The 14,635-nt window shown below is 48.8% G+C and overlaps 1 pseudogene; it reads left to right on the top strand.

Annotated features, from left to right (window-relative positions):
* The window catches only part of LOC110283982, a 5,538-nt pseudogene extending 476 nt beyond the window's left edge, over positions 1-5,062 (top strand).
* Positions 5,063-14,635: the final 9,573 nt, after the last annotated feature.

Consider the following 14,635-nt stretch of genomic DNA (forward strand, 5'->3'; position numbering starts at 1 on the left):
TCCACCACGTGCTCCCCACTGTGCTCCAGACCATGGTCCTCTGCAGCTCACTCCACCACGTGCTCCCCACTGTGCTCCAGACCATGGTCCTCTGCTGCTCACTCCACCACATGTTCCATATCGTGGTCCTCTGCTTCAACAGAAGCCCACAGCAATGGTGCAAATGACTAGACAGAAACTTCTGAAATCGTGCACCCAAACAAACATGTTCTCCTTTTAAATCACTGTGTTTTGTAAGTGACAACACACCCACAAAAGCCCCAATCTGGAGGAATGGAGGCTGGTGATATAGACAGGCAGTTTGTCTTCGTCGGATTTCTACTGTTGTGACTGAACATTATAACCAAAAGCAGCTGGGGAGGAAAGAGGTCTCTCACATTCTCATTACATTCTCTTACATTCTCTTACATTTCCATATCAGGGTTCACCTTGGAAGGAAGTCAGGACAGGAACTCCGAGGCAGGAGTTGCTGCAGAGGCCATGGAGGGTGCTGCTTACTGTATTGCTTTTCATGGCTTGTTCAGTCTGCTTTCTTATACACCCCAGGATCACCAGCCCAGGGATGGCACCACCACAATGGGCTGGGCCCTCCAACATTAATCACTAATTAAGAAAGCACGCCATAGGCTTAGCTACAACCCAGTCTTATGGAGGCATCTTCTCATTTGAGGTTCCCTCTTCTCCAATGATTCTAGCGGTTGTCAAGTTGACATAAAACTAGCCAGCACACAAGTTTACTACCAGTGCCTGAGGCTGAACCCCCAGTGTAGCCCCGCTGCCTCCCTTCACCTCTTCTGGACTCATTCTCGTGAACACAGAGAGTATCCCCATCTCAGTAACCACCTGAGGATGGGACCAGCCTGTAGCACTTGCCGACATTCTCAGAAACAAGTTTCTTGGGCTGGAGAGATGGCTCAGAACACGAATTGAGTTCAATTTCCAGCAACCACATGGTGTCTCACGACCATCTATAATAAGATCTGGCGCCCTCTTCTGGCATGCAGGCACATGTGCAGGCAGATACTATGTACATAATAAATAAATCTGAAAGAAAGAGGGTTTTGTGAGCCCCATATGCACAAACTCTGAGCCCCACTGTGGGAACTCTTACAGAAGGATTCAGGACTACCAACCTCTCATCACCATCTTTATAGAACCAAAGGCACTTGACCGTGACCTCCCATGGCTCACCAAGGCTTGCCTTAGGTTCTACGAGGGGTCAGTACATTCTGTTTTTATATTTGAGCATTATCTACAACTTCTGAACAACAGGAAAATCCCATTCTGAACCATGAAAACCCTAGTCCAACAGTGTTGTGTACACTAATATCACTTATCTGTCTATTTTGCATGGGTGTGTACAGTATGCATGCACAGGTACATACATGTGGGTGTACATGCATGTGTGTGGAGGCTAGCCATCAACTTGGCTGTTGTTCCTCAGGAGCCAGCTGCTTTAGTTTTGGACACAGACTCTAGGACCTGAGGGTCCCTGAGTAGGCTAGACTGAGCAGCCAGTCAGCTCCAGGGATCCACCTGACTCCCCCGCCCCTGTACTCGGATTACAAACGCACACTACATAAATTAGTCACATTCTGTAGAGGAACAGAACTTCTAGAATGGATATATTAGAATGGCTTAAAGGCCGTGGTCCAGCTAGACTAACAATGGCTGCCTGTCAATATAGAGTCCAAAATGTTCCCTCCAGAGGCTGTGATACTGTTTGGGATTCACAATTGTACCTGGCAGAGGCAACCCCTAAAAGTTTCTGTTTAGCCTTTCCAACCGTAATAGCCCTCACTCCACAGGTCAGGTGACCAAGGGGGGAATTCTGCCAGCTTCTAAGTATATCTATCCCAATTATATATTCTGGGACTGGGGAAATAAGCGCAGGATGAGTTCAAAAACCCAGTGGACCTACCATGAGTCAAAACTCCATTAATCACCTGACCGACCTCCATAAACTCCTACTTTACTGGAGGGCCACGGTGTTTCTTGGGGTTTCCCAGAATCAGTATCAATTCAGAACAAGTCTCCAATAGATGGTTACCCTTGTAAAGGGTCATAGGTTCCTCTGGGGAAGGAGAGGGGAAAGGCTATCAGTAAAACTCTTAGGTATGTTATCAAGGTGAACATGGCCATCCCTTCATTCAAGGGATTTCTGGATCTGCAAACTGGCTTATCTGGAAACTGGTTTGTGGGTCAAGAGTCTCTTCTGCCATGATCCAGTGGAGCCTTTCTTCATTTGTTTCAGGATGTTTCTGCTTACACATATCAAACAAAATGCAGTAGGCTTCTTATCTATGTCATGCCTGGAGACACCATGATTGATTAGCCAGTACCAAAGGTCCATACGAGTCATGCCACCATCAGATTCACTTTGCCTGTGGTGCCCATTATGTATCAGGCCATTATGGACATTGCTTTGTCTGTACTGCCCACTGTGATAACTACAATCGCCTTGTCTCTGGTGGTTCAGTGCTGCCACCTGGCCCCTGCTACCTCAGGGCCCGATTAAACCCATTGCACTTAATTCATCCAACTGAACAGCGGCATCTCCACCCTAAGGCCTGGCCCGAGGGCAAGAACAGAGCTCTTCAGGTGTGCTGGGGCCCTCTCAGGGTTTTTTGTCTTACACTATTAGTGAAGGGCGAGTCTTGTGGACCTTCCCCTTGTGGCAGGCTAGGTTTACAGTGTGCGCACTCTAGCACTGCGGTTTCCCTGAGCCGTAAAAATCTCTTCTTCAACACTAAGCCAAGGGATATCGAGTATCCCCAATTCCTTTTCAGCAGGCCATCGTTTGACAAATGTGTGCGCCAACCACCATTCAAACAAACATCTGACACCTTTAAAAAAAATTTAAAAAATTAAAAAACGTGCACGCTTCCCTGTTAAACCTAGACTCTCCATTCAGTGGACCCCATATCAATAAACTCAGCTTGGTCCAGTTTTATGTTCCTTCCACCATTATCCCACACCCTTAACCCCACACGTTCCCCAGACTTCTGCTACAGTGAGTTAGCAAACTCATTAAGCTCCTTGGCGCGCAGTGCATCTCCTCATGGACTTTACAAGCTCCCCTCTAGGAGCCTGCTCAGCCTTACGTCTGGCTCTGGGTCTGGAGGCAACATCGGTCGGCCCTGAAGAGCATCAGTACTGTGTTGTCTGTCATTTCCTCCAGAGAAGTCACTGCGGGTTCACAGACCATGGAGGCTTGAGTTCCTCCGTCCAAGGTGGAAAGGCGATGTCTCAGATGTTGGAATCCATCTTCTGCTGGGTGGGGAGACTCCCTCCTCCGGGGAGGTAAACCCTTGAGAATCTGGGTTCAAAGTTCTCAGCTTCAGTAGGGCCCTCCCACCGTTTCCACCCCAAGATACAGATCCCACTCTACACTGGCAATGCCCTCACGTTAACCACTGACTCTCTGAGTCTGGAACCTGGATTCTTTGCTGTAATTCACCCAACATTATAAGAGCTTCAGTTTGATTTTTTTTTTCAACTTGAACTCTGAGGCTGCTGGAAAAACAGATTCTCTACCAGGGCAACTTAGAAACCTTTAGGCTGTTCCTGTGCACCTGGAGCCGGTCCATTTCCCACCAAGTTCACTGTTACTTTACCCCTTGCCATATTCTAGATGCTAGTATCACGCAGCTTTTCCTTTGTCAATTTAGCCAGAGATGCTAGGAGCACCATCATTTTCCTTATTTTTCCACAAAGTGTCAAAGGTTTGAGATGCAGAGTCACCAAATCCATTGCCTTTACCATTGATGAATCAAGATAATCAAATGCATCAGACTCCTTAAGTTTGTCACATAGTTCGCACCATGGGTTTTCAGTAGTCTCTGGGCTTCTAAAAGAGGTCTCAGTACTGGAGAAGGCTTGGGTGACTGCAGGTGTTAGCAAATTGGAAAGCCTAATCCAGAGTCTTAAATTTTTCCATCTTTATACTTCTGTTGCTCTAGAACTACTTCTGGCACTAAAGTCTGTTTGATTCTCTAAAACCAAAGTCAGGGTTCTCTAGAGAAACAGAATGTACAGAATGAATCTATAGATAGATAGACAGGCAGACAGACAGATAGACAGATAGAGGGAATTTATTAGAATAGTTCACAGTGTTCCATCTAGTACAACAATGGCTGACTATCAATGGAAGTTTTAAGAATTCAGTAGTTGACACTTTCCGGTTCCAGCCTGAACAAAGCAGGCTCGTGGGCCAGTGACACGCAGAAATTAAGAGGTTTTTGGAACCCAGGAGGTCGTGAATGATTGCTCTGTGGCTGTCATCGTGCCACAAAATGAATATATTGAATTGCACCGCAAACAATATGGATATCATTTGGATTACCATGAGAAAAAGAAAAAGAAAGGTTGGGAGGCCTATGAGCATTCAAAGAAGGCAAAAAATTACTGGCCTGAAGGCTAAGCTCTACCATAAACGGCACCATGCTGAGAAAATACAGATGAAAAGACTGTTAAGATGCACGAAAAGAGAAACACCAAGCAGAAGGATGATGGGACGACTCCATGGGGAGCATCCCCACCTATCTGCTGGACAGAGAGGGAGTCGAGAGCAAAAGTACTTTCCAACAAGATTAAGCAGAAACGAAAAGAAAAGGCGGGAAAACGGGAGGTCCTGCTACCCAAAGTTCGTGCCCAAGGAGAAAGAGAAGCATTGAAAGTTATTCAAACAGGGAAAAGGAAAAGGAAGGCATGGAAGAGAATGGTTACTAAAGTCTGCTCTGTTGGTGATGGCTTTACAAGAAAACCACCTAAATATGAAAGGTTCATTAGGCCAATGGGTCTACGTTTCAAAAAAAAAGCCCATGTCACACACCCTGAGCTGAAAGCTACCTTTTGCCTGCCTGTACTCGGTGTGAAAAAGAATCCATCATCCCCATTATATGCAACCCTGGGTATGATCACCAAAGGTACTGTGATTGCAGTGAACATGAGCAAGTTGGGCCTTGTGACACAAGGAGGCAAGGTGATTTGGAGAAAGTGTGCCCAAGTTACCAACAATCCTGAGAACGATGGGTGCATAAATGTGGTCTTGCTGGTTTGACAGTGACGTCATTCACACAAGTCATTCCACTAAGCACTGAAGACTCTGTCAGGGAAACACCATCACTATGGCCTTTCCTCATGTGCAGTTATCAAGAAGGATTTATTAAGTTGTAAAGGAAAAAATAAAACACTGACCAATTTAAAAAGGGGGAGGAGGGTTGCTGGAGAGATGGCTCAGTGGTTAAGAGCTCTGGCTGCTCTTCCTAAGTTCAATTCCCAGCAACCACCTGGTGGCTCACAACCATCTGTAATGGGATCTGATGCCCTCTTCTGGTGTGTCTGAAGACAGCTACGGTGTACTTGCATAAATCTTGAGAGAGAGAGAGAGAGAGAGAGAGAGAGAGAATCCAGTAGTTGTTCATCTATGAGACTGGATGTCTCAGCTAGTCTTCAATATATTGCCACCATGTCAAAGAAGTAGGCTCTGGCCAATGATGCCAGGGACAGAACTATTTGACAAGAGCTGCAGAGAAGAGCAGCAAACAGAACATAGGTGGTGTGCAGGGTTGGTGACTCCCCATGGGACCAACTTAGAGCCCCTAGAGGAGGCTGGTGCCATGCCCACCAGCTGGACCTGGGGTGGGCTGGACCTTGGGTGGGGAAGTCTCCAACCACCACTCAGAGGATGTGCCTTTGGGCCCCATGCATCATCATAGGTTGGCTCCCCAGTCCCTGTTCTCTGAAAGGTCACAAGGAGGTCACCGGGAAAGCATTGTGGGACCACAGAGCTGGAGCTGGCCAAACCAAGTCCCACAGATTAGAAGACAAACAGCCTTCAGAGAAATCACCATTACTTTCCTCCTTGGGAGTTAGTGTGCACCTGGAAACCAGAAAGGGCGTGTCTTGCTAAGGCTCTCTAGCTTTACAATGGGGTGCCCTCCACAGCCATGTTGGAGTTGGGTATGGGAGGCATCTAAGCTAGTTAGCAAAACTGACTGGATTTTAGGGGACATGGTGCTATGTCTGAGTCATTTGCACTACTCTAAGATGTGTGTAGGCTCAAGACTTTCAAACACTTGGAAAACACTGCAGGTCTGTGGACTGGAAGCCATGCCCAGGGCTCTTCTGTGGTCCACGGTCTATCCATCCCTATAGGTACAGAATGGCAGCTCCCTCCCTGTCTTTGGTGGCCTGGAGTTGAAGCAGGGGAGAGGCTGAGGCCAGGATCACATTTGGCCAATTTTTTCCCCTCCTGATTTCCTTCAAAGATAAGTGTCAAGAAACTTGACCTCGAGATTCAGTTCTGCTGGACCTTGGTCCAAACAGTGGTCTCAGTAACTTTTGTTTAATGCTAAGAGACTTTGAAGTGACTAGCTTGATAGCGGTATTTGTTTCAGCTTTCCTCAACCCCAATCTGTCTTTTTTTTTTTTTTTTTTTCCTGCCAAGACAGGGTTTCTCTGTATAGTCCTGGCTGTCCTGGAACTCACTTTGTAGACCAGGCTGGCCTCAAACTCAGAAATCTGCCTGCCTCTGCCTCCCGAGTGCTGGGATTAAAGGCGTGCGCCACCATGCCTGGCTTCCAATCTCTCTTTTAAAAAGATCTGCCTCTCGGGAGGCAGAGACAGGTGGATTTCTGAGTTCAAGGCTAGCCTGGTCTACAAAGTGAGTTCCAGGACAGCCAGGGCTATACAGAGAAACCCTGTCTCAAAAAACAAAAAACAAAAAACAAAAGAATCAAAAAAAAGATCTGCCTCTTCTTCCTGGCTCACTGAAACACTATTTTATGGTATTAGGACTTACCTGAATTGGCACTGAAAAGTGAAGTAAGATCTTTGAATTTATTGTGCAATGGTTTTGTTTTTTGAGTCTTGGATGTCCATGTAGTGGTAGACATTGATGCTACCACAGCTATGGGCCCAGCTCCTCTTTCTGAGTCTCCATTCGCTCATCCAAGACTGGAGACATAGGAGGTGAAGCTGAGACACGAAGAGCTATGGTGCCTGAAAAGTGGGCATCATTAAATATGAGGATATTAATATGGGCTGGGGAGATGGCTCCACTGGTGAATTGCTTCTCATACAAGCATGAGGACCGGAGCTTGATCCCCAGCCACTGGGTTGTGATGGCTGTTCCTGTTGGTCAGCTCGACTACATCTGCAATTAACTAAAACCCAAGCAGCTGAGTGCATCTATGAGGGTTTTTTTTTTCTTAATTAAATCTTCTGAAGTGGGGAGACCCGTGTTAGTCACTGTTCTATTGCTGTGAAGAGACACTATGTCCGAGGCAACTCTTATGACAGAAATCATTTAATCGGGGACTTGCTTATAGTTTAGTCTATTATCAGCATGGTAGAGAACATGGCAGGTGCTGGAGAAGTAGCTGAGTCCTATATCCTGATCTATAGGGAGAGACGACAGAGACAGAGACTGGGCTTGGCATGGGCCTTTGAAACCTGAAAGCCCACCCACCTCCAGTGACGCACTTCCTCCAACAAGGCCACACCTCCTAATTGTTCTAATCCTTCTCAAATAGTGCCACTCCCTGTTCATACACATGAGCCTACGGGGACCATTCTTATTCAAATCACCACACCTACTTTTAATCCAGACCTTTTGCAGCGGCAAGATCCATCTTTAATCTGGTTTCTGCCGGCTACCTAGATTAGGGCACAGAAGAAAGAATGTACACACGGGTGAGCTACAAAGATGGCCTCCCTCCTGGCTTCCACAGCAGACATTGCTCTGTTGGATCTTCCTTTGGGGCTGCCCTGAGACCAATGGCTGAGCCACAGAGAGGCCGTGAGTACCACAGGAGCCGAGGAAGCCCCCAGTTCTCTCTACCGATGGTCATGAGCTCTTTCAGGCATTGCTGTCACTCCACCTGCCTTGCTCCCACTTCAGAAATGGACAATCAAACCCCTATCAGTTTTTTAAATGAGGCGCTGGTCCTCACAACATCATAGCAAGGAAGCCTAGAGATCCTAGAGTGAGGCCTGCTCTACCTACACAGGATGTACCAGGATACCAGATCCTGGACATGAGGAAGCCCACTTGTTCCAGGGTCAGCAGGTCTGGGGCTTTCTCAAGCCTGAGGCCCATGTGGGTGGGCGTTGAGTTCAAGGCTGAGTGGCCAGGGCACATTTGTCACTAATGTACAAGATGTAAAGAAGTCCTCAAAACCTTATCGTGTCTATCCACCTTTTGGCCTGACACTATCCTAATCAACCACAGGCTGCTGACCAGTTCTGGGAACCCACAACCAGTTGCCTGATAGGGTGGAAAACTGATGCTCCTCTGGTGACTTAACTGGTCAGGATTAGAGCTGACAGACCAGAAGACATAGACCAGTAAAGGGCAGATTCCCAGGAGGGCAATGCTTTAGGGCCTTCATCTGTTCTGATGTCTGACAGCCTCTTACAGCTATGGTCTTATGTTACATGTCTGTCTCCATGAAGTCCCAGTACTTCACCGGGACCTGTATCAAACTCAGCCTCTGAAGGAAGAGTCAAAGGCACACAGAGGACCACCTTAGCAGACAGACCCCAAAGGTCCAACAAATAAGATCCACTCAGTTAAGGGCACTTAGATGACAGGAGATGGGCAGTGTGGTGGTTTGAATAGATTTGGCCCCCCATAGACTCATGTGTTTGAATGCTTGGCCCACAGGGAGTAGCACTATTCAGAGATGTAGCCTTATGGGAGTAGGTGTGGTCTTGTTGGAGGAAGTGTGTCACTGTGTAGGTAGGCTTTGAGGTCTCCTAGTGCTCAAGCTCTGCCCTGTGTGGAATGAGAACCTCCTCCTGTCAGCCTTTGGATCAAGATGTAGAACTCTTGGCTCCTCTAGCACCATGTCTGCCTGGATATTGCCATGCTTCCTGCCATGATGATAATGAAGTAAACCTCTGAAACTCTAAGTGAACCCCAATTGAACGTTTTGGGTATAAGAGTTGCCTTGGTCATGGTGTCTCTTAAGAGCAATGAATCCCTAACTAAGGCAGGCAGAGTCACTTGTGGTCACTTCTTTGCACACATGATGCCCTGGTTCCTCTCTCCTGGGTTCCTCCGAGTAGTTTTGGAAGTGACTGGCATGAGCCAACACATAGTAGGTCAGGCAGTCTGCAGACATAGGTGGCACTGAGAAGACCCCAAAACCAACATAGATAGGAGACCCTGCCATGGAGCTCATATATACCACAGTGCCCCAGACACAGAATGTATTTGCCCCCACAAGACTTCCCTGTTGATAGCTGTGAGTCACCAACCTTTCATTTGCACACTAAGGACTGACTACACACTACCTCTGGACTCAGTCCTGACCACATGGCATGGTCAGCCAGTTCCCCTCCCCCAGCTGTTTCCACATTGCAGCTTTCAAGTGGCAAGGTTTCGTCTACACATGAGGTAGGGAAGGAAGACCAGTTCTCATGATACCTAACGCCACCAAAGGTCTATGAGAGAGGGCAGGCATGAGGACAGGCTGTGGACAGGAGCAGGTTCTAGGGTTAGTATTTTACTGTTTCTGAGAAGTCATTGGCCAGATCTGGCTCCAGGTACAAGACAAGGTCCCTGTGTAGAAGCATCAGAGAGCTCCAGGCTAAAATAAAGTGAATAAGCCAGGTGATAAGCACAGGAGCTCCTGGAGACATTCTAGCTATCCAGGGCTCTGCAGCTTGGCCCCTCCTCACATGCTAACCAGCGACTACACACTCAAGGCATTTCTTGACCCTCATCCCTGGCTCAGGCACAGACCCAGCCCTAGAGGGACACATGAAATATGACTGTAGAGACACCCTCACACTGGAATAGAATGGACTCCCGGAAATTATAGAAGATGATGTGCCCAGACTTTGGCCTGAGAACACTCCTAGTGACAAAGGAAGTGAACCTTAACATTACAAAAATGAGAGGAATCCTGTATTTCCAAAGCCAGGCTCCAGCTTTGGCAAGTGCACAGGTACCATAGACAGTTTGGGAGGGAGGAAGGATGCTCTGGAAAGAGCATGCAGTGGTCCCATCTATGCACTCTCAACACAGGATGCCAGGTGGACTGTTCCCACCATGACATTCCACACACAAGCTCACCTTCTGCATACCCTAGGCTGCCCAGACCACACAACAGCCGGTAGACACTATCCTTATCTTTAGGGAAAGACCACACCCATGGACCCCACCCTGGGTGTCAGGGGAGGTGCAAAAACACAGAAACATACTCCCTGAAACCCCTGGAACTGTACTGCCCTCAGCTTAGCAGCATGGCCTGTTTTGGAAGTGTATCTGAGTTGATGCTCCTATCTGCTCCTCCCTCCGTGCTGAGGTCCAGGGGGCAGTGCCCTGATATAACCTACTGCTACCCACAAAGAGTAAGCACGTGGAGTGGTGGTTGTTGCTCTTCCAGGGATAGTGACCCCAATACCTACTCCTGCCCCCACACTAGGCAGGATCAGCGCCCCCCCCCCCATATCTCACAGTGTAGCTTATGCTAACCTTGAACTTCAGGCAATCTTCCCCTCAGCCTTCCAAGCACCAGGCTGCACACAAGCATCGAACCACCCGACCCAACTCACAGAGTTGTTAGCAAAGAGATGCCCATGTCCCCAGCAGGCCTTTCTCTGAAGCAGCGCCTCAGTTTACCATCATTACCTGGTACCCAGGACTTCAGTCAACCCAGTTAAGATACCTCTCATTTCCTAACACATATATACATATATATATATGTATATATGTGTATATATATGTGTATGTATATATATATATATATATATACATATATACACATATACATACACACACACACACACACACACACACACACACACACACATCCATGTGTGTGGGTATTTGTGTGCAGACCTAAGGGTGACATTAGGAGTCTTCCTCAATCCCTCTTCAGTAGTTCACTGAAGCAGGGTCTCTCAATTGAGCCCAGTGTTCATCAGTACAATTAGCCTGGTTAGTCAGCTTGTTCCCGAGTCCTCTGCATCTCAGTCACTGTTCTACTGCTGTGAAGAGACACTAGAACCGAAACAATGCTTATAAACGAGAGCATTTAACCAGAGGTTTGCTTGCAGTTTCAGAGAGCCAGTCCATGATCATCGCGGCAGGAAGCAGACAGGCATGGTGCTGCAGCAATAGCTGAGAGCTTTAACTTGTCTTGATCCACAGACAGCAGGCAGAGAGGGGAGGGAGGGCCTGGAATGGGCTTTTGAAACTTCAAAGCTCACACACCTCCTCCACTAAAGCTACTTCAACAAGGCCACACCCCCTAATCCTTTCCAAGCAGTTCTCTGGCTGCAGACTAACATGCGCATGCGTGAGTCTTTGAGGACCATTCTCATTCAAGCCACAATTTCTCTCCACCTTAAAATCCTGGGACTACTGGGCAGCTACTGCACCCACCCCACCAGCATTTGTGTGGGCGCTGGGGAGCCACACTCACACTCTCACACTTACAAAGCAAGAGTCTTAATCACTGAGCCATCTCCCCGACCCCACGGCATTGCTTCTTGTAGTTGTCTGGACTATTTTTGAAAACCACTTCCAGGCTTTCTAAGATACTATTTTTGAAAAGTCTGTAAAGAGCTGGTTAAGAGAAACAGCATTTTCCCAATCCCAGTCAGCTTCTGTGGCCTGTGGGGATAAGAATAAAGTTAGCATGCTGTTGCCAACCTGTCCAACAGCCCTTCCCCCAAGGCTGAAAGGCCCAGCCCTGGCCTAGCTTCTGGCCCCCCAGAAAAAGGGTTCCACAGATCCTGACAGCCTTTGGGTTCACAGATCACAGGCTCAGCCTTCTCAGGTCAACAATGGTAGGTAGACAATGGCCAACTAGGGTTCTTTGTCCTTGGCTTGGGCACAGCTTTGACCTTTGTCCTTTAATTTGTGAGAGAATCAGCCATCTGGAGTTAGGGGCTGTTCTCTGCATGGAGCTTCCTTGTCCAGTTTACCCCTTACTGCGGTCACCACTCCTGGAGACCTAAGGACAACGCAGTCGGCCCAGCCCCGCTGCCCCGGAGTCATCAGAGTGGGCTCCAGGTGTGGCTGGGCTGGGACAAGCTCTCTTCTCCTATTAGGAGCTCTCTAGCTGGGGAGGCTATTTCTAGGCCAGTGGAAGGAACCCTGTGTGTACTCACCCAACGGCCCAGTTAATGTCCTAATTTCATAAAGGAGCCCAAGGGATGACAGCTCACACTTGTTGATCAGCACTATACTGTATTCTTTCCTGAAAGTCCTCCTTCCATCAAACTGGGGGCGGGGAGTGGGGTTTGTATTTTCTTTGAGATAGAGACACTCACTATAGAGCCCTGGCTTCCCTGGAAATCTATATCTAGACCAGCATGCCCTCAAATCAGAGAGATCCTCCTGCCTTGAAAGAACTAGGAGTAAAAGTATATGCCACTACAGCCAGCATCTTACAAATCTTTTGTATCCTGTTACCACTGTGCTCTAGCATCAAGACCCCTCCACACTGCTTCCTGCTTGAGAGGACTGGGATGGACATTTAGGAAGTTTCCACTTGGGTAGAAGGATGGGAACTAAGGAGTCATGGGGTCATTGTTTCAGCCCGGACAGGGACTCACAGGTTCAGAACAGATGGTATCTTTGGAGGTTTTTTGTTTGTTTGTTTGTTTGTTTTTTAAAATGGATTCTTGATGTTTCTGAGACTTTAGCTGACCAGGAACTGTGTAAATCAGGCTGGCCTACAATTCACAGAGATCCCCTGCCTCCCAAGTGCTTGAACTAAAGGACCTACCTCACCTGGCTAACAGATGTGGATCCCAATTGTGGGTCCTGCACAGATGGGAGCACCTGGGCTGGGGACATGGCCTACCACTGGCCCTACCTGTGCTGCTGTCGCAGCCAGAGCCCAGCCACCAGTGCACCCTAAGATGCCCCCTGGCCTCCATTGTGGAGGGTGGGGGGCCCTCTCCATAGGGATCCAAGACCTGACTACCTCTAGGACCTGTTGCCACTCCAGGACTCACTCCCTTATCTTGGTCATCCCCTAACTGACTTCTCTGAGTCTAATAAATTGTATAAAGTCGGGCAGTGGTGGTGCAGGCCTTTAATCCCAGCACTTGGGAAGCAGAGGCAGGTCTACAGAGGGAGTTCCAGGACAGCCAGGGCTACACAGAGAAACCCTGTCTCAAACAAACAAATAAATAGTTATAAAGCCTGAATCTCGAGCCTTGGGGCTGGCTTGGGGACACTGAAGCAGGCTGGTCTCACTACCTACTGTCTCAGCAATAGGAACTCACCCAAGCTGTGGAAACCACCTGAGGGTTCAGATTGTCCCACTGGAGCGCAGTCAGAAACATTACCTCATCCCAGTGAATGTAGGCAGCCTGGGGCCCTCTGGAGGTCACCTAGTCCTTCAGCCTCTAGAGTGGCTGGCCCCCTTCCTCCCTATTGTCACTGTGCTCTGGTGAGCCCAGCTTTTCTCCTGCCAGACACCCATGGTAGCCTAAGTGTTAGGGTGCGCATCTAGTTCAGGGCACACAAAAGGCATGGGGAGAGAGGGTGAGCACAGGTCCCAGGAGATATGACAGTCCTCCACCCTACCAGGAAGAGCGACATCTGCCCTGAGGCCTGGCACCATTAACCTTAAGCTCCTCCAACCCCCAAATCCATGATAAGTAATCTCTGCTCCCTAGCGTGCCCCAGTTCCAGAGATGCCTCCTGATCTAACCACATGTTGCTGCACATGAGGGGCCAGGGAAGCTTGGTGACCCCATTTCACTGATCAACACCAGGGAAGCCTGCTGTGTGACTGATGGTCCTGAGAGTCCAAGGGACGGGGACCTGGTCTGTCTTTTGATCATACCTGCAGGGGTCCAGGCCATCTCCTGGGCAGGGTAAGCTCTGAACTGTTTCTGTTCCTGACCTATCAACTCTGACCTATCCTGTTGTCTAGGTAAGGGCCACTCAACAAACCTCCAGCCCACAGAGGACCCAGAATACTTAGCAAGGTACTGGCCCTGCCTCCCAGGACAGGCTTGCCCCTCCCCCACGGGTTGCTGTTGCAGCCTGCGTCATATGAAGGTCCCCAGAGCACAGTTCCCACAAGAGTTGGTGAGGTGTACCTCTGACGGTAACACTGGGGAAGGGAGGCGCTGCTCTGGTTAATTGAAGGCAGGGCTAGCCCCCTGCCCCATTACAGAGTCTCTGAGAGGTGGCTGCCGCCAGCCGGGCACAGGGCTCAAAATCCTGTGGCTGAGGAAGTGCTCTTCTCCCTACCCAAAGGCCATCCAGCATCAGCTAAGAAACGGACCTACTCTCCCCCTAAGCTAGCTTTTAATCTACCCAAAGCTGGAGATGAGTGACCCTTCACACCTGAGGCCATCCGTGGGTTCCTTTGAAGTCATTGCCTGGGAATGAGGAAGGCGCCAGAAGGTGGGAGTGCTATGGAGGGAGGCCTGAACCCCTTCTAGGTGAGGTTCATGTCGTGGAATTCTGCAGGATGCCCCCCAGCCTCCCATAAGTGGACAACACTGAAGGTCACCTGCACCCGGTGGGCTGCAAGACCACAGTGGGAAGTGTTCTGTCCCCCGCCCCCTCTTCTCAGCTGCCTGCATAGGAGTGCCCTGACCAGAGAAGCCTTGTTGGGTGGGGCATATTTTGCTGTTTAGGGCTCTG

The sequence above is a fragment of the Mus caroli genome, chromosome 17 (genome assembly GCF_900094665.2).
Source record: "Mus caroli chromosome 17, CAROLI_EIJ_v1.1, whole genome shotgun sequence".
Lineage (NCBI taxonomy): Eukaryota > Metazoa > Chordata > Mammalia > Rodentia > Muridae > Mus > Mus caroli.